The 27,706-nt window shown below is 39.5% G+C and overlaps 2 long non-coding RNA genes across 5 annotated transcripts; one reads left to right on the top strand and one right to left on the bottom strand.

The window, feature by feature from the left end:
• Positions 1–4,831: 4,831 nt before the first annotated feature.
• LOC119502444 lies at positions 4,832–14,012 on the top strand. 4 transcript variants are annotated; one of them, XR_005210078.1, is made up of 7 exons: positions 4,832–5,454; positions 9,762–9,870; positions 10,506–10,620; positions 10,863–10,943; positions 12,586–12,747; positions 13,256–13,445; positions 13,887–14,012. It is a non-coding gene; the product is annotated as an uncharacterized LOC119502444 (long non-coding RNA). The 4 variants fall into 4 exon arrangements; XR_005210080.1 differs by having other exon boundaries at positions 4,833–5,454; positions 12,563–12,747; positions 13,279–13,445; XR_005210077.1 differs by having other exon boundaries at positions 4,835–5,454; positions 13,279–13,445.
• Positions 12,489–18,150, bottom strand: LOC119502445. The gene is made up of 3 exons (XR_005210081.1): positions 18,037–18,150; positions 13,841–14,086; positions 12,489–12,648 (listed from the first exon to the last, which is right to left on the bottom strand). It is a non-coding gene; the product is annotated as an uncharacterized LOC119502445 (long non-coding RNA).
• Positions 18,151–27,706: the final 9,556 nt, after the last annotated feature.

Raw genomic sequence — 27,706 nt, forward strand, 5'->3', positions numbered from 1 at the left:
CATAAGTGAGCTCTCTGGTGAAGACTCTCAGACGTACAGAAAAAAGGGCCCCTCTGCTCCTCTGTGTGAGAGCAATTCGTTGAAGGAAGGGAACAAGGTAATTAGAAGAGGATTGGCTCCCTCAGCTGGGACAGTCCTGCCAACTTCTTCTCCTCTTGTCATTACAACTGAGTAGCAAAAGTTTTGAGCAGCGTAAGCAGCATGGAGACATCAATACTAACTCAAACGATATTACTTTTAACATTTTATAAGACTGTGATGCTCTGTTATTGTTTCCATACACTTAGATGCAGCCTATAATATTGTGCACAGACAAAAGCCCAGGTGAAAAGAAGAACTTTTTCTGTTAAATGCAGAAAAATGTCAGTATCTTACAAACTTGTGACTTACTTACAGGCAGCAAATGATGTTTGCTGTAGAAATGTTTGCTTGGATTGTATAGGTAGTGTTGACATGGAGTACAGAGTTACAATACGTAAAGTAAATCCTCCTACTTTCCTGCTCAGCTCGAGTGTATGTTTTATAACATTCTGCACCAAACTGTATAACGACCGCTCTCCATAGTGCTGAACGTGGGACCACAGGGATATGGGAGCTGTCCAGGGTTCTCAGTGCACTAAAGGGCTGCTAACAGTTATGGGATACGATCTTTATACATTCCAAATGCTGTTTCTTTGTTTATTCAATATGCCATCTCTGAGTAGCAATAGTGTGTATTGTCTTTTCATCTCTTTTATTTCTATACTGATATCAGGCTGCAGCACCATCACCTATGTATGGGTTTTGAATTTGTGTCAGTTGGACCATATGATACTGATGCATAGCATATTAAACAAAGGGGAAATTCATTTCAGGTACATTTTTTACCATGAATGTTTTTCATATCAATATTGCCTTTAAAGTGGCAGTAGGCAGTATATTTTTGGCATCATTGGGCAACAATTCCATAATAACCTTTCAGCATATTGTAATTCAAGTGTTCTGAGAGAAAACTAGACTTCTGCACCTCCTCATGGCTCTGTTTTCAGGCTTTAGAAAATCTAGCCCGTTCCTTCAACAGATTTTCCAATGGCTGCCGTGTCACAAACCGTCTCATTTTACAGCTAAACCGTGCACTACAAGATGATTCTGAAAACATTTGAGGCGAGAAATAGGCAATAACGTAATATAATATTGATTCATATTTGATCAGCACTGACTCGTTTGACCGTTTGATCGGAGTTCGCGAGTGATTGACAGCCGGCTCTCATATACAGCAGATGGACAGCAGACCTTAGGTCAGCTCTGACTGCTTGTTTTCCTCCAATCTTGCAGCTGCTGTTAGGAGCACCGGAGGACAAAGAGGCACATGAATGTTTTTCACATTACCCATTTCATGTACTACTGTCACGATATAGTGACCGTATATTTTTTTAATCATATTTGCTCCAATCTTGCCTACTTCAGCTTTAAAGGTGTGCAACCTTTTTGCATTTTAAAATGTTTTTTAAAAGTCTGGGGCTTTTAATGTTACTTTGCATTGCTGAAAAGTAGTGTCATTTCAGCAAGGCAAATCTCAATAAATTCTGAATTTATAATTGCAGACTATGACGACAAAAGCTTACCTTGCACGGAAGCTGGATTCTTGCGATAGCACAAGATCATGCGAAAATCTATCATGTCAGGGGTCGTTCCTATAAGGCAAGCCACAAGTTGCGAAACTCTCACGAGATGGTTAAGATTATTCATTGACCTCAAATGGTTAACGTTAGGCATTGACCTTAAATCGTCAAGGTTAGGATAGGTCACCAGACGACGAGTCTCACAAGAGGTTTTTGCAAGTTTTTGCAATTTGTGGGTTACCTTAGACACCACCCTTGTCAGGCTTCAAGTAATGCGTTTGTGTCCAGACCAATCAGCATCCTGTGAGGAGCTACTGGCAGCTACGGGCATGATTTATGTGTTTGTGACGTGGAGATGCGACTGTTTGTTCTGACCAACGATGGTGGCTCTAAAGAGGTTAGTGTAGATGCTGCAATAGCATCAGTTAGATCAGAACTGGAGAGTATTTCTTCATTGAACAAGTGCAAAGAACGACACTGAAGGCTTTTCACAATGGAAAAGATATTTTTGCTCTTCTCCCGACTGGCTTTGGCAAGAGTTTGATTGACAGATGGTTCACCCAATCGCCTGCTAAGTATTTTTTTGAAAGTGTCTGCCCTTTTCCAAACACTTTCCAATGACGGCTTCTTAGATGGTTCTGTGTAACAAACCACCTGGTAGGTCAGGTTAGGTTCAAGCACCAAAAAATAATAATGGACACAACACTCAGAGTAGAAGTTTTACTGCTTGGAATGTCATTGAAATGAATTAATAGATCAATGAAAAGAGTATACAAGGCACCATGAAGGCACCGCCGCAGCTGAACAAAGAGGCTTTCCTATATGGGCTCAGCACCCAAAGCCTACGCAGGTGCCTGCCAATCTGCCATGGATGGGAAATACAAAATAAACAAAATAAAAATAGGACATAATATATTGCAAACCAGTAAAGTTGCACAGTTGTTTCTTGGCCCCATTTTTATGAGCTACTGACTTGATGCACTCCCTCTTGATTGTATTACTCCAGACATTGAATTGGCTGCAAGAAAATGGCTGCATGTGTTCGCTATGACAGAGACTCAAAGCCAGATATGTGTATAATTGACGACACAGAGATGTGACATAAATCTCATCATTTGGTATATCCTACTAAGAAATTAAACTTCAGTCATATCAATTTGAAAGAAAATAAAGTGAGATTTTCTTTCATGTCTTTAAGTTGTCAGAGGCAAACAGAGTAGCCCTAAGATATTTTCTTTATTTACATATTTACACAGCTCAAAATAGCCACTTATACTCATGCAAACAGAGAGTCTAACATACTGTTTATTGTATGGAACAGGCAATCTGCACACACACAAACACACTCATGTGCTCGACAGCCAAAGGCTAAACTAAAGCAGGCAGGCTGCTGTACATATTCACAGTAAACACTATTAGGATGTGAACAAATCCTCTATCCGATGACATTTTGCCTGTAACCTCGCTCTCGGGACAGATATGTTTAATGTTGGTTATATATGCGTGTGTTTGTTAGCGGTGTCTGTGATCTGCCTCAACTTAAGAGCTGGAAAGAGGACAGGGTAAGCACACAGCCCGTAGCTACAGTATGTCAGCATTGATAACACCACAAAAGAAGAGAGAGAGCGTAACATACATACACAGACGCACACTCTGCAGGGCCCTGTGTGTGTGTGTGTGTGTGTGTGTGTGTGTGTGTTAGGGCTGGAGATAATCAACCCTCATAAGGTTCAGTGGAAGATGAGCGCTGACCCTATTTCACCTGGCCTTCTCTCTTCAGCCTCCTCTCCTCCTCTCTGTCTCAGAAGAGCTTACGCAGGTCTTTTGTAACACTTGAGGGATACTTGCTCCTACTGGATCTCGGTCCCCCTGTCACTTAGCCAACACTTTGCTCCTGTGCTGAATTTTTTATCAGCAACTAATTTTCTCTGGAAACAGAAAACGCTGGCTCACACTTTTCGCTAACGTTTGGCACGCTGGATATTTTCACATAACATCAGCCTAAGCCATCCTTGCTCGTGTGTGTGTGATTGTATTTTTTATCAATGACGTCTTTTGGGAATTTTTCTCTCTCCTCCTCCTTCACTTCCTCCTGTCTTGTCCTCTATTCATTTTCAGAGTAAGAGCACACATGTGCAGCAGCTACAAGTAGGAGTGACATGAGCCGTTTTGCCACATGACATCCTTTCATGTTTAATTAGACACTGTTTCCCTCCCTCAGATTCTTTAACTCTTGATGTTCTATGTCTCTGTGGGGGCAAAAAACAACTCTTTATTGTTGCTTTTTAATAAAAACTTCAGTAGCACTTGTAACTTAAACAATGCTGAATAAAAATTGGCAGATTATGTGATGTTCTTCTTTTTTGAAAACATTGCAACCGATTGGTCTAATGGAAAAATGCTCAAATTAAATGTCATTTCAGACTTTGAAAGCTAACTCCAACACCATTTTCACACTTATGTGCATGAGCAGGTGAGGCATTACTTTTGAACATCTAATCAGATCTGAGGTGACCCAAATGTTGTGATTGTTCTTTCAAACCTGCAATTTAATACATTTTGCCACAATCATAGGGAAAAAGTTGCATTAAAATTACAAAGTGTGACCTGTAACCTTTCTGTCATTCTCTGTTTTGTGTAAGATGGAGCGGATGGAGCTGCCATCTCTTCTTCTCTTCGCTTGAAGTTATAATCCTTAAGATTTCTGAGAAATTGAGTTCTGTTTTTGATATTATTCATGGTTGGCATTTTGTCAGCAATAGCAACCACATTCTGTAAATATCTCTCTATATTGTAGCTGTCAATCCTAGTGGCGGAGTCCACCATTCTGTGCTGGATTCCAATTGTCTTTACAAACATTAGGGATTCAAAGGAAACAATGCAGTGTGCAGTTCAGTATGACTGTTTTTAATTTATCTCATTGACATTAGCCTCGATGAAGTAAAGCCTGTAAACAGAAGTTGAAACAAAAAACTGGTGAAACCAAGGGTCACTTTTATTGTGAAACAGTCACGGGAAACACAATGTATTAGTCACAGAGGTGCTTACTACGGATGTCAACAGTACAACAGGCATTTTCCGCATTTTTTGTCGGCAGATCAGTTTTGATATTTGCAGCATGAAATCAGATTGCAGTTGCAGCTATTGTTAACCGGCTTATTTATTAGATTGGAAGCTGATATCATTTATATTATATCACATTCTAGTTTCAAAGCACCGTTTCTGAATATGGGCTGTGTGTATTTCTCCATGGATTGAGTGTTTCAATACTTCCACAGTATTTAGCACTTAAAGCTGAAGTAGGCGAGATTGGAGCAAATATGTTTAAAAAAAGTTATTTTTATAAAACGGTCGCCATATCGTGGCAGTAGTACATGTGTAGCCCTGGCTAAAATTCATTTAGATATCAGAATGCAAATAGTTAAAAAAAAAAATAAACCAGGCTAAATGTTTTTATAAAGCTGGTTAAAATGTATAAATATGGTTTAAAAAACAAAAAGAGTCCAAAATTCATATTTCATGCAAATGAGCATAGATTGTTTGTTTTGCACATAATCCAACAGGTGTTATCAACCTTACAGTCTAACTGGGTTAGCAGCATAGAGGTCAATCATTGTTTTTCTTTTGTTTTCATTGGTTTGTCCTAAAGCAAACAGCCAATCAAAGTCCAGTTTCAGGTAGAGGGGCGGGGCTTAGCGTTACCTGCAGGTCAAAGTGTTTGGGAGTGAAGCAGACGTCAGTTGTCACGGTCGAGTGAACATTGAGACTGTACGTGTCCGAGAGGCATAACGTTCATAACTTCAGGGTTGACGACCAGTTATCCTCTGGTTTGGACTTGTGTGACCTTCAGGAGGTAAATATGAGCTTGTGTGTTGTTTCTGTAATGTGACTAAAGTGTTATGGTGTCAAAACGAGTTGTATTGCTTAAGGCAATTAGCCGTTAGCATATAGCAAAATTAGCTTTGCATCTGAAGCAGTTGGTTAAAACAAGCTAGTGCTACATCGACATGAAGCAGTGGAAGGACTTGTTGCTTAGCCTATTTATTTGATTCAGGAGACATTTGGACTGTGAGAGAGAGGAAAACTCTTTTGGACCACAGTTAGAGAGCTGCTTCTCCCTGCTGCTGCTGCTGGTGTACCACATGGACTGTTGTTGCTGCTGCTGGTGTACCACATGAACTGTTGATGCTGCTGCTGGTGTACCACATGGACTGTTGATGCTGCTGCTGGTGTACCACATGGACTGTTGATGCTGCTGCTGCTGCTGGTGTACCACATGGACTGTTGATGCTGCTGCTGCTGCTGGTGTACCACATGGACTGTTAATGCTGCTGCTGCTGGTGTACCACATGGACTGTTGATGCTGCTGCTGGTGTACCACATGGACTGTTGATGCTGCTGCTGCTGCTGGTGTACCACATGGACTGTTGATGCTGCTGCTGCTGCTGGTGTACCACATGGACTGTTGATGCTGCTGCTGCTGCTGGTGTACCACATGGACTGTTGATGCTGCTGCTGCTGCTGGTGTACCACATGGACTGTTGATGCTGCTGCTGGTGTACCACATGAACTGTTGATGCTGCTGCTGGTGTACCACATGGACTGTTGATGCAGCTGTTGGCTTTGGACGTCTGTGCTCTGCTCCCTATTCCACTCACCTACCCTCCTGCATGCTCTATGGAGTCCTGAGTACTGAAATTGTAAGTGCCTTTTATTTTATTGCTTGTGTTTACAAGTGTTAGGAGAGTGTGTGTGAGTGTGGGCCCACAGTGAATTGATGATGTTAATGCTGATAAAAAATTGTGATGTTAGAGCCTTATAATAAGTATTACAGAGAGATTTAAAGATACTTGAAGTAACAAGGTGACCTAATATTTATTTTTGTTTATTAATATTGGGTGGTAATTTTATTTTCATAAGTGAATTAAATTCATTGCACTTTTTTTGCACCTTTGTTAAAGGGACTGTTTGTAACTTCTTACACGTATAAATCACCCGGGTCGGTGGCATATGCGTGCTCGCGTGCGACTACGCTGTTCAGACAAAACTCCAAAACAAACTACATGGAAGCACCAAAACCGCAGAGTTCTATCTAGTGAAGCCCGTCTTGCAAAACAGTGTTGGCCGCGGTCGTAGTACGCGGGGGAGACCGTAGCTTTGGTCTTCAGGGCCGGAGTCTCTGCTGTACTCTGCTCCTCTGCTCCTCTGCCTGCCTGCTTGGCTTCACTCGGCTCGCTCCACCTCACGTGCATGTGCGCACACTACACACTGCAGAAGACTTCCTAGCTCTGAGAATATCTAGTGAATGTACAGTGGACGTTTGAGCAGAAATAACTGCTGCAGCTCCTCCAGACCAACAGAGGTTTTCCGTGTCTTGTGAAGTGACGGAGCTCTGCAGCGAGAAACGTTATCGTCTCCGACCGGTGTGCCGGTGTCTCTCTCCGACCATGGTCGGGAGGCTGAAGCAGGAAAAGCCAACACTAGGATCAGCAGTGATTCATGGAGAGACCCTTGTCTGGTCAGCTGACATTACTACCAAGCAGGTGAAATATAGAGTGATATTGTGGTTTTAGCTGACGTGTGTCGCCTCACTGTTTTGAGCGATGCTCGTTCATGTCTATGTAGAGCGAGCATAAGCTCGAGCCCGACACTGACTTTCGTTGACTTAACGGCCACAGGTGTCGCTGTTAACAAACAGTCCCTTTAATTAATACCCAAAGCTTGGGAGTTTTGTATTTAAAGCACACTCGTGGTGTAGTTCATCTTACACATTTCATGTTTTGTTAAACTATTTACAAAAGGTCAATTGAATCAATATACCAGACTAAAAACTTAATTGGATACATACTTTTATTGTATTTCTTTAATCTTATTGGAGGCACCGCCATTCATTTTTGAGTTTCAGAATAAGAGAACAGAAGTTGTGAAATTCAGAGTAGTTTACAAGTACAAGTAATAGCGCCACTTAATTTGAAACAGAACCCAGGCCCCGCCCATAGTACCACTACCTTTAACAAACTCACCTAATATTATATTGATATATGGGACTGGTGAAACACATGAAACAGATAACCTGAAAAAAATCATGTGCCTCGGCATCTGCAAGATTTCACATACCGGAGGAAAACAAGCAGTAAGAGATGATCTGAGGTCTGCTGTCCAGCTGCCGTCTTATGAGAGCCGGCTGTCAATCACTCGCGAACTCTGACAAAACGTTCAAACTAAGCAGCCCTGATCAAATATGAATCAATATTATGTTCCGTTAATGCCTATTTCTCGCCTCAAATGTTTTCAGAATCATCTTGTAGTGCACGGTTGAGTTGTAAATTGAGAAAGTTTGTGACGCCGCCGCCATTGTGAAATCTGGTGAAGAAACGCCAAGTTCCGGTCACATGACCGCAGCACAGCCAATAGGAACGCTCTCTCAATGAATTGGCCTGTGATTGATCAAAGTCTCCCGTCACGGGCTAGATTTTCTAAAGCCTGAAAACAGAGCCATGATGGGGTGTAGAAGTCTAGTTATCTCTCAGAACACTTGAATTACAATATTTTGAAAGGTTATTATGGAATTTTTGCCTAATGATACCAAAAGTATACTGCCTACTTCCACTTTAAACCTGCTTTATAACAAAAGCAAGTTAAACTTTTTACAATATGGAACCTATAAACTGCACTAGCTGATGCCACCAGTAACCACAGGTGTCTGTAAATCAACCAGGACAGGAATCTTGAAGGAATATAACTCTTGTAACTCTTTTTCTCTTTTCGTCCTTAGTCATATCAGTTCTCATCAAACCGTCTGTGCGACTATTAAAACACATTCCTCGCCCTCTTGCTTCAACCCCTCCTCCTTCTCTCCTCAGTTTTACTAATGTAACATTCTCCTCCCTCTACTTCTCCCTGTAACCTTTCTTTCCTTTTCCATTCATCCATCTGCCAGTCTCTCTCTCTCTCTGCCCTTTACACCTCTAGCTCCCAATATATGACTACAGCCATGTCCTCCTCTCTTCCATCCCCTTCTGACACTCCTACTGTCATCACATTTATATCCACTTCATTCCTTTGCCTTCCCTTATCGTCTCTTCCTCAGATGTATGATTCATGGTTCCAGTGCTATGACTGAGACATGAATATTTTACTAGAACCAAATATAATTTTTCAGGAGAAAAGAAAGTGGGGGATGGGAATATAGGAGGCTGAGGAAAGGAATGCTGTGAGGGAAGTGGGATAAAGCTAAAGGAGTTGTTTTCTTTCATTTTTCATGAAATGCGTAATGGCCATTGGGCAGATGTTGTGTGTGATTTGGCAGATTCATGTATAAATGAATGACTGACAGGTCAGGAAGGATATTTTTTCCCATCTGTCCATCCAAACCACAGTGGAAGACAACGATCCAAAATGGATGTACTGTAAATCAGCTGGAAAAATCTGCAAAACTCTGCAGTTCCTATAAGTTTTCACCAAACAGTAAAGTAGAGATGGGAGAACAGTTTGTTACGGCTGTGAGGAAAGGCTGCTGCAACAGAGTTTTTAGACTTGACTGACATTCCTCTGATGTGCATACCTTTACAGTCATTTAAAATGATCAAGGTTCAATACGTTTCCTCGTTCCTCATACATCTGTATGCGCCACGTTGTGCCGTGAAGCTTCCAAAACAGCGGAGAGATCTGCATGTGCATGGGGGTCTCACTCTCCCTGACAATCTCCTCCACCATCTTGCTTTGGATTTTTTGTAAAACTGAGATTGCACATACAGAATATATGAATGTCTAATAAGTCTGAAAACATTTCTTATTAGTTATTGATTATATTCATAGATTTCTGTCACATTCTGACACAGTCTCTCTGCCACAAGAGAAGTGAAATAATCCATTAAACACTAGGTAAGCAAAGCACACATAGTTTAGACAGGGGTATGGCGTGAAGATGAATTTTACCCTTTAACTGACATACATATGTACCTGTTTTACTAACTTTTAACGACATAATACGTTTTTTCCTTATGAGTTAAAGGTAACCTTTGGAGTTTTGGATCCCGAGGTAGGAGGGAGGTATTATGTTGTATTTTGTTTGTCACTTTTCACGAGGATGCACACAGAGCCACACATGCATGACTCAGTCCAGCCATTGGTTTCACGCTATTTCAATGATTTTAACAGGTGGCAGAAACAGCAAAAGCTCTGGCAAAGGCAAAGAAGAAGAAGAAGAAGAAGCAGCAGCAAATAAACATGGACGTAGATGAAAGCAAACACTGGCATCCGTGGGCAGGTGATGTATTTAGCACTTTTACAGCCACATTTAATGTACTGAAGTGTCTAAATGAGGGCTGAAAACTGTCCACAACTGTACATACAGTATGTACTGTATGCACATAATTGGATGGCTGAAGAAACCCAACATTATGTCTTGTTATATATCTATCTTCTGTAACCGGTGTGGTGTTGTAGCTCCGTAGCACAGATAGTGAGAGACGAGATGTCAAGAGGGAACAGAGTGACTGACAGTTAATGGGGAGATAAATGATCATTGGCCTATAGAGAACAGATGGTGGCAGGGGATAACTACACGCACACACACACACACACACACGAATGATTACTGTATCAAGGGCACCTTGTGTTACTGGAAAATATGGGAATATGTACGCACACTCACAAGCACACGCACACACACTACTTGGAGAGTGGTTTGTGTGTCCCACAACTCCTCCTGTCCTATTCCACCAATCCCCTCCAAACTTGCCCGCCAAAAAGTTCAGTGGGCCGGCCTTTTTCATAGATTGTTATCAGTATTTTGTTTTTTTTATCAGTTCATTTCATATTTCATTTTTCATTTAATGTAAAATAAATACTCGCAGGGGAAATACTGTCACTCTGAACTACGTTTTCCACTGTACCACACAGAGTGGCTACTGTACTGGAATCTACCAGAAATAAACAGAAGAAGAAGAAGAGCACATCACTGTCGCGTTGCCGCTGAGGGGATTGGCGTGCAGAAGCAAATCTCCACAGAAGTCAGGTAAGAATTCTGACTGCACACAATCCATATATTGATGTCATATCCAAGATATAGAAATGAATACTTTTCAACATACGATTGTGTTTTCATTAGCAACTACCTCATAATTCACAATGTGATTATTCATATAAAGTCTGCTTGCATGCATGGTTCCACTGTAGGCATATGTTACAATTTAGTCTTTAACCTATATTATATTAACATTTTCTAAAATGTATGGTTGTCTCATTTCACACAACTAGCTGACTCTTCAGCTTAGGGCCATGAGGACAATTGGCAAAAAATGAGGCTGACCAGGTCATTGGAGCTGCCTGAAGCTACAGGTAAATACTCCTGATTTTCTATAAACTCTTCCCACCGGCACATTTATTGTTTTTACTGTTTATTTTCCTCTGTTCGACCTTTCTTTTGTAAGTAAATGCAGGGTTTCCTCCAGTGTATTGCAAAGTTGACTCCCCGCTGGGTCCAAGCATGTTTTTACATTTACGTTACATTTTTTAAGACATACTACACTATAAATTTTTTATGACATACTATATTGACAATTTTTTTAATGATTTTTATGACATACTATAGTATGACTCTTATGATATTTTTTATGACATACTAAACTATGACTTTTGGACTTTCTGACAACCTACCAGTAACGTTTCTAATGAATTAAGGATGTGAACTGTGTTATAACGTAATTGTTACGTTATTAGATTACATTGTATTTACGTTATTCTATAACTGCAACGTTGAAGAACAGTCTCCATGAGGACTGGTTATTTTGCGACCATAGAGCGACACTGTCACAACATCACCAGTTGGTAATGTTGTGATTTACCAAAATATGTGATGTAAAGTACCACGTTGGCATTACGTACGGTGATGTGTTTGCAGGGACTACTTGGCTGGGACACACTGTGGGCATTCCGTCAGAAATCAATCACTTTCTGACCTCACTCCTTCCGATCTGAAAAAAATGTTTCCTACATGTTAACCTACAGTATATGAGAGAGTATTAGAAGGTGGTTTGATTAACCAGAATGACCAACTATTCAGGAGACAGGGGCCCTCAAAGTTGAACTGAATTGGATGACCAACCCTCCTAAAGATATAGATATCTTCTTCAAAAATCACATCAGTACGGTTCTCTGATTATCGGAAAAGCTAACAAACAAGGTTTTCCACAATTGAAATCCTTTTGGTCCACAATTAATGAATTCTCGACAAACTATACTATAACTTTTTTCAACATACTATACTACAGCTTTTTTTTATTATTTTTTCGACATCCTGACTTTTATTCAACATACTGTACTATAACTTTTTTAATTTTTTCGACATTCGATGACTTCATTCGACAAACTATACTATGAATTTTTTTTTATTTTTTCGACATACTGAAATATGAGTTTTTTCAATATACTACAATATGCCATTTTTTATATACTGACTTTTTTATATTTTTGACATCCTATAGTATAACTTATTTTTTCGACATACTATACTTTTTTTATTTGACCTTTATTTAACCAGGTAAAATCAATTGAGAACCAATTCTCATTTACAATGATGACCTGAAATACTATGCCATTTTAAATTTTTTTCGGCATACTTTACTATGACTTTTTTGACAAACTACACCATGACTTTTTATCTTTTTTCAACATAATATACTGAGACTTTTTTGGAAAAACTATACTTTGACTTTATCTTTTTTTGACATACTATACTATGACTTTTTAGTTTTCAAAATAATATACTATGACTTATTTCGACACTATTCTATAACTTTATTTTTTCAACAAACTATACTGTAGCAAGATTGCTACCACTCGTGGGTTCTCCCAGCACACACAGACACAGCAGGACACCTTCCAAACGTTTAACAGTCTTTATTTTACAACTGAACTCAAAAACTCTTTTCAAACATAAAATATCTTCTGTTTAACAGAATGTCCTCCTTTTCTGCTGAAGGGCCAGCAGCTCTCCTCTCCGTCCGTCGCAGTGTGTGTGATCTCCCTCAGCTCCAGCAAGCTACTGCATTTAAAGGGAGAGACTGATTCACCAGCTGTGTTAATCAGCTCTCCCTGGCTCTATTCACCTGAGTGTCCCAACACACCTGTCTCCCTCCTACAGGTGAGTACTGGCCACGCCCACCTCCACATATACTACAACTTTTTTGCGACATAGTATACCATGATTTTTTTTAAATGTTTCGACATAATATACAATGACTTATTTTTCAACATACTATGACTATTTTTTCAACATACTTAACTATGACGTTTTTTTAAACATATAATAGTATGGCTTTTTAAAACATTTTCAACATACTACACTGTCTTTGTTTCAACATACTACTATGGCTTTTTTATTTTTTTTTAATTCAACATACTATACTGTTACTTTTTTAGTTTTAACATAATATTCTTTGATTTTTTTCGACAAACTATACAATGACTTTTTTTTAGTATTCGACATACTTAACTATGTCTTTTTTATTTTTTCGACATACTATACTGTAGCAAGATTGCTACCACTCGTGGGTTCTCCCAGCACAAATAGACACAGCAAGTTAACAGTCTTTATTTTACAACTAAACTCAAAAACTCTTTTCAAACATAAAATATCTTCTGTTGAACAGAATGTCCTCCTTTTCTGCTGCAGGGCCAGCAGCTCTCCTCTCTGTACGTCACAGTGTGTGTGATCTCCCTCAGCAAGCTACTGCATTTAAAGGAATAGACTGATTTAACAAACGCTCACCAGCTGTGTTAATCAGCTCTCCCTGGCTCTATTTACCAGAGTGTTCCCACACACCTGTCTCCCTCCTACAGGTGAGCACTGGCCACACCCACCTCCACATAGTCAATGACTTTTTTCGACATAGTATACCACGATTTTTTTTTTTCAACATAATATACTATGCCATTTTTTATATTTTTTTCGACATACTATGACTTTTTTTTTTGTCAGGTTATAGTATGAATCTTTTTCAGCTTACTATACTTTGACTTTTTTTACTCTTATTGTATCGACATACAACACTATACCATGATTTTATTTTGATTTTTGCAACATACTAGTATGCCAGTTTTTATTTTTTCTACATACTATTCTAGGACTTTTATATTTTTATGACATTTTTCATGACATTCTTTTGCATACTATATCATGACATTTTTATGGCATAAAATACTATGACTATTTTATGACATTTTTTATGACCTACTATAACAACTGACATCAGCAGGAGAATGTCTTTTCTTCCTCCAAAGTCTGAAGAGGCTTAACATGGACTCCAGGATGCTCTGCAACTTCTGCACGTGCACCATCGAGAGTATCCTGATGTCTACATCACCGTCTGGTCTGGCAGTTGCACCGACCTTAACCGTAAGGCCCTTCAGAGGGTGGTGAAAACAGCTCAGCACATCGTCAGGAGGGAGCTGCTATCCATGGAGGACCTTAATACCCAGCTCTGTAGAAAGAAGTCCAACAGGATAATCAGGGACACCAATCCATATACATACATCCCTGTTTACATTACAGTTTTTATATATATATATATATATATATATAATGAGCTTTGCTGGAGGGAGCCTGAGTTGTAATTGTGCAGATGACAATAAAGAACTTTGAACTTAAAACTATGACATCTTTTATGGGATACTTTACTCTGACTTTTTTAATGACATTTTCAATGGCATGCTATGACATGACTTTGATGATCAGATGCATCTTTCTATCCAATCCACACAAACGTCAGCTGCTGAAAGTAGTTTTCAAGCCTAATGTTACTTTAATTCTTAATCTCTAATTATTTGTAACCATTTTTTTTGTTGTATAGAACTTGTTATGTGTAGATAATAAATATTTAAAGACAGTTTACTTCATTCAGCCATATTGTTTAGTGCTCTGTTAGACAGCTGGCCCCATGCAGGTATAGGAGTTATAAATTCATCACATGCCATGAGTCTGTCTTTCCCCTCTCACCAACATTATGCACTCATCTCAGCTGCATATAGGAGAGCATAACACCTCCACCACCCCACAAATCCAACTGAGAATTGAAGGGCTGAAAGTAACAAACTAACTGCAACATTTTCTAATGTTTCCTTAAACAAATATACGTTATTAAAATAATTTTAAAGACGCTACAATGACATAAAAAGTAAGCAATACCACAATTACAAGTGAGAATGCATAAACAAATATAGGCATGAAACATGCAGACAGGTTTTGTCATGATCCCCAAGTTCTCAAGACATATGTACTAAGTTTCACCTTTGTTATAAATCTAAAAATAGGCTATATCTCTGCCTCCATATGTTTGTTCATATTGTGAGAAGCAAGTTAGTGGATATATATTAAGCCATTTTTTTCTGAATCCTGTTGCTTTCTTTTTCTCAATATCTCCTACTGCCAGGCTTCTTTGGGTGTTAGTAGCAAGTCATTACTATGACCAGATTATATTGGTCTAGAGAGAAACCGTCTGCATTTAGTCTAACCGATTCCAACAGGACCAGATGGCAATCTGCCTGCCTCTGTATTTATCTCTTCCTATTATACGCTCTGCCTCACTCATGCAGACACACACACACACACACACAAATATGACCAAACATGAATTAAAACTCCCCCATCAAGTGTTCATCTGCACCACCCTATATTTCCCTCAACTCCAGTTTTAACTTTTCTGCAGCTACTCCATACCTTCCAACACATGTACAGGAAGTATTTTAACTTTGATGCTTTACAATTTAATTCAAGGGGAGACACTACAGGTGAATAGGGTAAAAAAGAAATGGTCTAATAGATATCCCCATGAAAGAAAATTATTTTTTGTATTACATGTTTTCTGAAAATGTATGTTTAAATATAGAGATGAGGCATTGTCATATTAAATTTGTGCTAATTTTCATACATTTCCAGAAGAGAAATCTGAACATTGGATAAGGCCAGGTTCAAAAGTATTGTTTCATTTTGTTGATATACTGTATTAGAATCAAAGGTTTTTACATAGGGGATTTTGATATATCTTTGTATCACTCCATAAATCAGAAAATACTCTCAGCAGCCATATAAAAAAAAAAATAGATTTTTTTTCAGGAATAAAATGTTATGTTATGAATCAGGCTATGAATGATATATGAACAACCCCCCCTGTAAAAAACTTCAAAATACAGATAGGAATGAAACTGGAAAATGTATGGACGGCTTTTAAATATACGTATTGTAAAATTCCATACATTTTGCAAGACTAGGGTAACAAATAGGGTAAAAAAAATTAAATAGATATCATCATGAAACTTCCCCAGTTAATTGCTTACATTAAAACAATTATTTTTTGTATTACAAGTTTTCTGAAAAGTTATGTTTAAATATGCAAATGAGGCATTATCTAATGCTATCTTTTGGTGAATTTAGGAGAAATCTACAGACGTAAATAGACAAAGAGTTCTAAAATAAACATCTAAATGTGTATTTTAGATGTTTTCTTTCTACTAGTCTAAAAGAAGACCTGTTATGGAAGCAAAATAGCCCAAAATCTCAAAATTGACCAGGCCATGAAAAACAATGTTTTTGCCTGGGGTGTCTCCCCTTAATACATTATAAAGTAATATACAATAACTACCCGTCTATGTTATTGTGTCCCAGTTTAATACTAGTGAGTGATCAGAGTGTAGAAATCAAGCAGACCTGGACTCTTTTACTGTCGAGGTCAGCAATGATCAAAGAGTAGAGAGAACCCGAGGGAGGAAGGCCAGTGTGATGGAGGAATGACAGGAGATTAACAGGTCCAGGGATAAAAGAAAGGTAAATAAGGGGAGGAGAGGGATATATTAAAAGAAAATAGGAGAGGATAAAGGGATAAAACATAAGAGAGGATGGGAGTGATGGGAGCACTGAGGTGAGCCAAAGAGGGGGGAGAGGGAGATACAACAGGAGAAGGTAAAAGAGGGAGTACAAGGGTGAGTCGGATAACAAAATCTGATAAAAATGAAGAAAAAAAGATGGAGGACAAGAAAAGATACGAGAGACAAGAAGGGCAAACAGAGGGAGAGGAAGAGAGACGCAGGAAGAAAATCAAGGAGAAAATGTTTAACACTAAATCGGGTTTTGGCGAGAGGAGCGATAATCCGTCTTTTTTGTCAGCTGAATTATGCCAGATTCACAGGATTCTATTTCACTACCGCTAATCTGTCTCCAACCAAATAATAAACTGTCTGCCAGTACAAGTTTGCATTCGCAGCGTCGCGTACTGTCTCGTTTCAGATAAGGCGGCAACATAAGGTTGACAAATAGGACTTGTTGTTTTTACATACACTCGGGCAGAGAGAAACACCTCTGGATTCTACTTAGTTCAGATCATGTCCCAGCAGCTTGGTATCTCTCCAACAGGAAGAAAAACTAGAATTACTGCCTCGCGGTTTGTATGCCTCCACCAACCAGTCATGTTGCAGTTTTACATCCATGGCTATCCAAAATGTCATCACTTCATCATTTCATCCTGTCAGACATTTGTGTTAAATTGTCATAATTAGCATTAGTTTAGTTTATTTATTGACTACACTGAGGGCGTTTTATATTTTAATAATTTATTTATTTATTGTGTTGAGTTGAATGTGCTACTTATTTTGTACTGTAATTTCTACCTTTTTTCTTTTCTTAAAGCTCGGTGTAAACTGCTCAGAATTCCAATGTACTTAGGTGCAAATGAAAAATAAAACTCTTGAATCTTGAATATGAATTTTTGAGTTATGGCCACAATAGTGTTTTGTGAGGTCACAGTGACCTTTGACCACTAAAATCTAATCAGTTTATCCAAGTGGACGTTTGTTCCCAATTTGACAAAATTCTCTCAAGGCGTTCCTGAGATATCACAAGAATGGGATGGACATAAGGTCACAGTGACCTTTGACCTCTGACCACCAAAAGGAGCCCAAGTGGACGTTTGTGCCAAATTTGAAGAAATTCTCTCCAGACACTAATATTTTTCCACGCAAGACGTTCAGGAGAATGGACCAGACGGACGTACAACCCGAAATCATAATGCCTCCGGCCACGGCTGCCGTCAGCTTGGAGGCATAAAAACAGGAAGTGGAAAGACAGATGAAGGCAGAGATGAAGGGATGATGTGTGCATGTGACCGGCTAGGTTGCAAGGGTGCTGTTGATCTGCATATACACATATCACACAGAGACTTAGCCTGCTTGGCCAATGTGACCCTGCTAAGCCATGCTAATTCTAATAGCCAATAACCATGATACGCCAGCTGCCCGTCTGCTTCCAAACTGTGCATGGCTGGCTTTTATGTGTGTCAACTTTCCTCCTCCTTTTATCTCACTCCCTCGAATGCACTTTTTGCAACCTCAAAGCATCCAACCACATGCTCGCTCTCTCTCGCTTAAATTCATCTCTGCTTACCCTCTGCTTGCCTTCCAATCCTGTTTGCCATAATCACTCCATCTCATTCCATCTTTCCCTTTACCCCTTATTCACCTCTCTCTCTGTGTGTGCTTTCCTTCCCTGCGTCATGCCTTCTCTGGCATGTGTGCTGAAGCCCAGATGTCTGCGTCGGCTGCTGCTGGAAACTAGGTCACGTCGAGAGAGGCGGGCGGGGTGGGGATGAGAAGATGGGACGAAAGTGAAGGAAAGTAAAAAGGGAGTGAAGTGAACTCCTCCTATACTGAGGAGGAAAATGGGGATGTTGAGAGTGACCAGGATAAAGATGAGGATGCTAAGATGGGAGAGGTATAAAAGTTACACTTAGGATTTAGTTATTGAATCTCTCATTAAAATGTTTGTCTCTTCTCGCAAAAAGCAACCAGCTCATGCTGTTTAAGTGCAGATTGATTTCGAAAGTCTACACAGCATTGCCCTGCAGCGATAATGTAACTTTGACAAACATGAAGCAAACCTGATATTACTGTAACTGTGAGGGATTACACAACTTAAAGCTGAAGTAGGTGAGATTGGAGCAAATATGATTAAAAAAAGTTAGATTTATGAAACGGTCGCTATATCCTGACAGTAGTACATGAAACGGGTAACCTGAAAAAAATCATGTGCCTCTGTGTCCTCCTGTGCTCCTAACGACATCTGCAAGATTTCACAGATTGGAGGAAAACCAGCAGTAAGCGCTGATCTGGGATCTGCTGTCCATCTGCTGTCTATGAGAGCCGGCTGTCAATCACTCGCGAACTCCGACCAAACGGTCAAACTAGGCAGCGCTGATCAAATATGAATCAATATTTTGTTACTGTCATGCCTCAAATGTTTTCAGAAACATCATCATCTGTAAAATGAGAATGTTTGTGGCCCGGCATCCATGTTGAGATCAGGTTGAGATGGCTTGAAGGAACGCCAAGTTCTGGTCACATGACCGGAGCACAGCCAATAGGAACGCTCTCTGTCTGAAATGACCTGTGATTGGTCAAAATCTCCAATCATGGGCTAGATTTTGTAACGCCTGAAAACAGAGCCATGAGGAGGTGCAGATGTCTAGTTATCTCTCAGAACACTTGAATTACAATATGCTGAAAGGTTATTATGGATTTTTTGCCCAATGATGCCAAAAATATACTGCCTACTGCAGCTTTAAGCAAGTTTCAAGTTGGCTAGTTGTTTCACATGGTGTGTATTAATAGTGTATGAATAGTGAATAATATCGAATAGAAACCAATGGCTGCCTGGAACTATAAAAAAACCCATAAATAAATAAAAAGCAAGTAAAGCATCTATTTTTAAATGGCCGTATATGTGATTTATGGCTAAAACTTCTAATCTAATTGAGGCAAACAATGGCTTTTTGGAAAACATAACACACTTCTCTTTGTCCGTGATGAAGAGCAGTCAGGTTTGGAGAGCAATTGACATAAAACAAAACAAAGGGGACAATATGTCACTGCCTGCTGTGGAGAGTGAGCAGCGCATGTGTGCCAAACTTTGTGTGCCAGTGTCTGTCAAAATTTGAATATGAATCAATCATTCACCAAATACAATGGACCTGACAGGGAGTTAACTTGGTTAATGCTGAAATATTGCAAAACAATAGGGAAGGACAGGATTTAATAAAGTAGGTGCATAATAAATGGAAATGACAAATTAACAAGTACTTCATGTAATTAAATGGCAAGTGTTTTTTAGGCTGATGTTTAACAACCATGCCCCTCTGCACTTACTGTATTTACATCAAATACAGTATTTGCTATGTAATTGTCAAGGATAAGAACACGTTCTCATCCCACTGTGTCAAATACTGACGCTTTGTCTGCATCACTTTTTTCCGTTGCACTAACCACATGCTTAATGTTGTGAATTAAACAAAAACGCTTGTTTAGGATTAGGCAACAGAGCCACTTAGTTAGGTTTAGGAAAAAAATAACATGGTTGGGCTTAAAATTATTACAATTTAACAGGGAAATTGTGACTTGACGTGAACACAGAACATGAACGATCAGCTGGTTGTAACGTGAAAGTGAAATGTAACGCATGGGACACGAACAGCGGCCTCCTGGATAAAAGCCTTGTTTTTGTTGGACCCATCCACCTCCACCTCCCTCCCGCCGTGTGTCTCTTTCACTCTTTATAATACGTCACCACAGCACTTTGCGTTTACTGTTGCCGCGGATGGGTTTACATTATAGTTAATGGAAATCCTGGTGAGTCTCCTACCAAAAAGGAACCCTTTCGCGGCGGTATCGAGCGAGTATCAGTATTCGACGCCCTGGGAATGACAACGCGCTGATAAGAACTGTAAAACCAATGTTTAATTTCCCTGCATGATAAACTGAGCACAGAGTCAGAATCTGGATTTACCCTGAACTATATATGTATACACTTGGGGTTGATCCCCTGTTCCATTCTCAGCCAGAGCAATAAAACTGCCTCCAAAACTGACACAAAATCTAAGGTTTACCATATTAAGAGCTTTTCCAACAGCATTGTTTATCAGGAAAAGGAGAGGTAGCACAAAGAACCGGGCTCCAGACACATTCCACAGGAGGTTTTTGCAGAAATCCCAGATGTTCTACTGTATATAGCCCAACAATTCAGATTGTATTATTGTTCCATAAAGACACTACTGTGTTAAGTTGGAATACGAGGAACAGATATGGAGAGGAGATACCCAAGACTCATCTTTCCCAATTAAAGTTGACATCATGCCCCTAACAAGTGTTTGATCATTATATTTGATGTCTTTACTTACGCTCTAATTTCCAGTAACACATCCTGTGACATCCCAATCCTTGTAAGCAACATCTGTGGAGTTGGTGAATGTCTGCACTGGAGGGTAGATGCTCCAGTATGCTAGTAAAACAAGTATCCTATCAGCGGAACACACTTCTGTCTGCTCTGTTTTACAACATTAGAGGCAACGAATGGTCCAATAACTTGTTGGTTGTCTTCATATTAAACTGATTTCACAATAAATATTTCACAATATCAATAATGGGAGATTAAGAGGGTTAACTAAATGAGTTATTGAATTAATTTTTGTCAAATTTGACCCCTAAATCTTTATAACAACTGTTTGATGTTTCAGGATTGATGACTGCATCATTTTAGGAGGACATGTTCTTAAAATCTGTAAAATTACAACCAGACATAATTCTGCAGCCACAGACTGACACTCACACACACTCAAACACTCACTCCAAGACACACACCTCCACTACACACACGCAGACTCACACTCACATTTAAACAGCCCATTACATTGATAGATTGCTGTGGCACTGAGGATGTCTAAATGCATCCTCAGGCATTATTCTGAGTAGCACTGACTCTGAAGATCCACACACTTCATCATCACAACCATTTATATAGGCTACTTAAAAGACTCCATTAACACACACAAACACACACACTTGTGCATGGCCTCAGTCATATACACATGTGAATGACAGACTTACACTTAAAGGCAAAATGCAATCTTTAACATAAACACTGACATACAGTATGCACATATGTACACAAACAGTCACACAGTCACACACACAGATGCATACCAACGTGAACATGGTGTCAATACTAAGTGCAGTGACTATACTTTACTGGCTGCTTATTAATCTGAATTGTTTAGACTTGTACTCGGAAAAACAGTATTCAGTCTTTACCAATATACTTTCTGTCATAATGCGTTTATTTTCTCACCAGTGTCCATGTTTTCATCACAAAGTTAAAGCAAATACAGCCATCCGATGTTGTGCGAGCACAGCCAAAAGCTGTTTGCCTCTTTCCAATCAGCAACACCTGTGATTACTGGCACAAACTTAATTTTCCTGTTGCCAGCCTTGGCCCGTACCATACAACACCTAGTGCTCAGAGGCATAGAACACTTAAACACAAATCAAAACACATGGCTCCTACGCTAAAGTCACACCAGAGTTTGAAACGGCAACATTTCGGACCAAAACCTCGACCTCAAGATGTCAACTCTGCTGAATTTTGACACATCAATTTGTGACATTGACATATTTCAGTTTATAGTGTAGCTATAACCCTGTTCTGCTTCATAGAAGCTATGTTAATAAAGCTTTCCTTTTATGTTAATGTAGCCGCAAAAAAATATTAGCCACAGCCACTAGTAGCAAGTGCATGACCCAAAAGTAGTCATGATGACAAGAGGCTTCACAGACATGAATAATTCTGTTCCTATAAAACTAAACTGCATTCCCAATTACGTTTCCGTATTTTTTTGCGGATTACGTTTGTCTTTAACAAATCATGAATACGTTTGTAAGTCTGCGGACGTAGCAGGTGACGTAGTATATTGAGTGACCATGAATGAAAGTCACCTGGAATAATAACGTTATTGAAAGTTACGTGGTATAATAACGAGAATAACAAGCAAGAAAGTCCACTACGGGTGGGCGGAAGGTGTGGTGGCCGGGTCAAACTAACACATTCTCCCTGTTCGTGTCCCGTGTGACACGAGTCATTTTAAGCCAAACCATGATGTTTTTTTAACAAACCTAACCCAGTAGTTTTGTTACCTAAACCTAACTAAGTAGTTTCATTGTGTTTTTTTTTTTTGTTTGTTTTGTTTCAATGTTGTAGTAGTTTTAAGCCAAAACATGATTTTTCTTTTTACTAAACCTAATCAAGTAGTTTTGTTGCCTAAACTTAACTAAATAGTGTTGTTGCATTACTTTGTTTTGTTTTGTTTTAATTTACAACGTTAACCACGTGTTTAAAACCGATTAAAACTGCGACCGTAATCAGGGAGAAAATAAGTTTCCCTCGAAATGGAATTGAGAATGCAGTTTAGTTGTATGGGAACATAATTTTGTGGGAGAAAGGGATGGCTTGAGATGCAATAATAATAATAATAACTGTAATACACTGATGACTTTGACATCTGATGCTTATCTTGTCTCTTCGGAAACTTATTAAGTGTACATTTCTATTTCAATTGTGTGACTTGTAAGAGCATTTGTCAATTTCACTGGTTATCCACATTGGGCTTTATGAACTACTATATAGCATGGACTAATTACACACTACACTGCAATACATAAAACATAAAATACTAAATCACGTTTTTCAAAAGTGTTCATAATTCCCCTAACCACTACAGATTGTGTGCACAGACCATATATAAATTGAATATAATACAAATGCATTCAATCATATCATTGCTATCTCTGGTAATTGGCTTCCTCTCTCTGATTAAAATGTGGTAATTCAGCATGCACAATAATAGGAATCAGCTACTTCACAGACAGATGTGCACAGAGGTGTAGTTAGAGACTTGAATTACAACGGTAATCATTTTCAGCTTGAGCCAATGACTCTTATCATGCCAAATGCTTCTAACGCATATTAACACTCAACTTCCTCCTCTTGCTCTCCATTCGCCTCACCTACATCCATCCATCCATCCATCCATCCATCTGTCCATGTCCATTTTGAGCGTTTTATTCAAATGATGCCCCGCTCCTCCGTTTACGAGATGCTGCCCTGTCTTCCTATTTCTCGCCTCATAATTTACAGACACAGGCTTTTAGCTAATGTTCTTATTCAGAGCGACTTATAATCAATGCAGCAGCAGAGGAGTCACATTCGTCAGCAACAATCCAGTGATAACAGGTAGCCGACTGGGTAAGAAGAAGAAGAAAAAGTAGAGGGATAAATTAACCAATGCTGTGTTCTTACTGTCCCTCCACTGGCGACCACGGCTTATGTCCCCCTCACCCCTCTTCCTTCCTTCCTTCATCCATCCATCAATCATTCATGCCATCAATCCATTCTTTATTACTCTTCTCAATCATTCTTACATCCTTTACCCATCTCATCCTCCCCTTTTTAGTCTCTCTCCTTGTCAATCACCCTTCCTCTCTTTTTCTTTTCACCTCTTTCGCTTCTTTTATCTCCCCTCTGTCATCTCATCCTCATCATTTCTCATCAGTTCTCACTTGTTATGCATGCGCTACAGTGTTTGTGTACAAACCATGCCGTCGCACAACCATCATCGCTAACACAAATTCATCAATCTGCTCTCTCTTCTGATAGAATACACTTCCACTCACTGTGAAAGAACAAGACAACAGAGAGAGAGAGAGAGACAGGGTGGGATAGAGAGGGGAATTAGGGGTAACAAGTTTGAGTTTGAAGGAGGAGGAAGGAAGACAGGAATGAAGAAAGAATGAATGTTGCAACGAGGATACCTGAGGTGAAAAGAGGGGGTTAACAGCAAAGGAAATTGTGAATAAGAGATAGTGGAAAAGAGAGACAGACGGTAGTGCAACATGCATACAAGGGAACGGCCCTGTGTGATAAAGACAGGAAGAGGAGGGTAGAGGGATTGGGATGGTAAATAATGATCCAGTCTCAGAGATAGAAGGAGAAGAGAATCAGTGTAATTAATGTAGGAAGGGGAGAGAGAGAGAGAGAAAGAGAGAGAGGAGACGGAGGGAAAACAAAGAGTAGATAAATCACTCTAAACAGAGAAAACAAGGAGGGAGGGGAGCGCAGGAGAGCAGCATCAACAGAGAATAACTTCCAGTGTGCGCGCGATCATTGACTCTCGACAAACAATATGTTCGCCCATCTGGATGTGAATAATATGGATGAACTCGGTACATTACTGTCAAAGTCATTGTTTCCTTTCAAATCCAGTGTTGCCGGAGTACAGAGTCCAAACAATGAGAATGTGTCACTGTCGTAATATTTATGGACTGCGGTGAACAGGCTTAACTAGTTGACCTTTACAGAGCAGCTCCCTTTAATAAAGCGCTAATTAATGAGGTGGCTTTAAAGGGTCAGTTCACCCAAATTGCAATATATTTTCTCATTTAGAGGCAAATGACAGAACACAATGACAACAAGGGACAATTTCTCTAATAGAGAGTAAAATAAAAATGGTTGACAGTGAGGTTGTTGTAAGTAATCTAGATATTTTTTTGTGAAAATACCAGATGTTGTTGATTATTTTAAATATAATTGTTTACAAAATCCCATTCGCTTATGTTCTTTTGGGGGTAGAGGCGGAAAACCCAAACTACTACTGTGTTGTGGTCTATTCTGTCCCGCTCTTTTCACTCTCTTCTCTCCCCCAGCTGATTTATACTGTGCCACTTTGAGCGCGGCATCTTTAAGCCTTTAGGAATATGGGTAGTATAATTTTTATTCCTGGGCTGTTAAATATGAGTGAGAGAGCTTGTCGAGCTATAACAACTGGCTCAAAGACAGAGAAGGAAATGAGCGTATTGCGGACCAGTGGCCTTTTGGAGTATTTATGGGCATGAAATGTTTGAAAGGACGGTATGATTACACGGCTTCTGGCTTTACAAATAAGAAGAGGGATATTAACATGCTACAGTCTGGTGGCCTTGTGGAACGTTAAGAAGCTTGAAAAGAAAAAAAGCTAAAGAAAAAAGTCAATAGCAGAGCAAACAATATGGTTTGTGATGCATTCAGGAATATCAAATACATGAATGTTTTTTGGCTCTTGTGTTGAGAGCTTCACAATGGACCACTCTTGGAAGACCTTAAAGTCAATGTTCACGGTGCCTGGTCTAGACTCACATATATCAAAACTACTCCTGACAACAAACAAAGTGGAGCAACCATTCATAAACAAGGACAAGTATCATGATACTCAAGGTTCATTACAAATAAAAGACCACTGGCAAACACTCCAAATCCAGATAGAACTATAGTTGCACTGTAGCGTTAATGGTTTATATATTTACAAGTGGCTGAGGGCTATCTGTTCACAAACCTGATAACAATGTTGTGGTCCAGTGATATTTCGTGATTCTATAAATGAATCCATGTCACATCAAACAAGTACTTGCTGTGCAATCCTACACCTGTTATTCCTTCCAAATAAAAAAATCTGAATTTTGTTTCCCCATTTGGAGGAGCCTTCGTCTGCAATGGAACAGCTTCGACAATCAAATACGATGGAGCTGGTAGTTAAAGGTGCAGTTTGTCGGATCTGGTGGTGACTAGCGGTGAGGTTGCAAATTGGAACCAACTGAAACTTTTCTCGTGTGCAAACGTGTCGGAGAACTACGGTGGCCGACGTGAAAACGTCATCTAGAGCCAGTGTTCGGTTTGTCCATTCTGGGCTAATGTAGAAACATGGTGGACTCCGTAAATGATATGGCTCATTCTAAGGTAATGAAAACACAACAATTCGTATACATTAAACAAAACATAATAGTATAGGCCTATTCCATTTCTACCAATAGATCCCCCTAAATGTTACACTGTTCCTTTAAATACCAGCTCACATCCCAAGTTAGTACAGTAGATACTGTTCAGCAATATCCCTAAACACTCATATGTAAATATATGTCAACATTTGTGAAAATAACAGAAGGAAACAGTAGTCACAAGCCCTTCCTGTTAGACCAGACTTATTAGAAATAAATATATATAAATATAAAACCCCAAAACTCAGAACTAACATGGAAAAAATGGAAATAAGTGAATAAAAAGGACTGAGCCTATTTAAGAACCTGGAGCTCAAAACTCAGAGCTCGTAACAGCAACTTATTAATGAAGTCTGCTGCAGCATATGTAGACTGATTATTCCAGGAAGGTGTATATATACCCTGGAGCTGGGTAGTCAAACAACGACATCATCATCAACACATCTGTTCACTTGTGTGATATTCCACATGTACCTCGCCTGCAGTGCTGCCCCTCAGTATCAAGCCACACATAATCACCTTCTCACTTTCATTCCTAAATGCTTCCCGCACACGTACAACACAACATGCCTCTAGGGGAGTGTTATAGAGAGGAGAGAGAGAGAGAGATGCAGGGGGAAAACGGAGAACAAAAAGAGAGGATTTTTCTTTTTTTTTCGTGGGCAGTGATGGTCCAGGAAGGAGCGCCAGGCCGACTATGGCATGAAGCGCCAGAACCACTGTGGGTTACTCACGCAGAAATAAGACATTATAGATGAAAATCTTGGCACCGAATTGATTAAAATGAGGGCAATTTAAAATCTATTTTGGGTCTGCTTTTAGTGGTACCTTACAGGCTCATATAACTTCATTTAAAGACAATTATTGATGGTTTAATAATAGACCTGGCTATTAAAGGTTAGCTATTCCTATTATAGAATTATAATAGCCCTGTTTTTTACAGTCTGTGCTAATGTTTTTCAATATACAAAAAGCCCTTCAGGCATGTAGGGCGAGTGTTCACAACAATACACATGAATATTCTCAAGCGCTTTTCTCAGATGATGGAAATTTCCGAGATTTGAAAGTGTGTTGTAAATGTGTGATCTGTAAGCGCGCGTTTCAAGAATCATATCAGCAAAAGCTCTATATTTAGGTCCTGAGTGGATATATGAATGTGTGTTGACATGTTTGTGTTTGATCGGGAATTTGCAGCAAATGTTCCTCTCGCTGTTCTCTAAGAAAAAAAAGAAAGGGGGGGTTGGATTTGAGTGGTGTGTGTGTGTCTGTGCACATGTGTGTGTTAGCCTGTCTTTGGCCAGCTATAAAGACAATGGCACCGTTGAGGGCTTTTCTTGGCAGACTGACAGAAACACTGATGGCAAGTGATTGGATAAACCATGCCTGCAGGAGATACACACGCACACACGCACGCACGCACGCACGCA

This window comes from Sebastes umbrosus, chromosome 14 (genome assembly GCF_015220745.1).
Source record: "Sebastes umbrosus isolate fSebUmb1 chromosome 14, fSebUmb1.pri, whole genome shotgun sequence".
In the NCBI taxonomy this organism is placed as follows: domain Eukaryota; kingdom Metazoa; phylum Chordata; class Actinopteri; order Perciformes; family Sebastidae; genus Sebastes; species Sebastes umbrosus.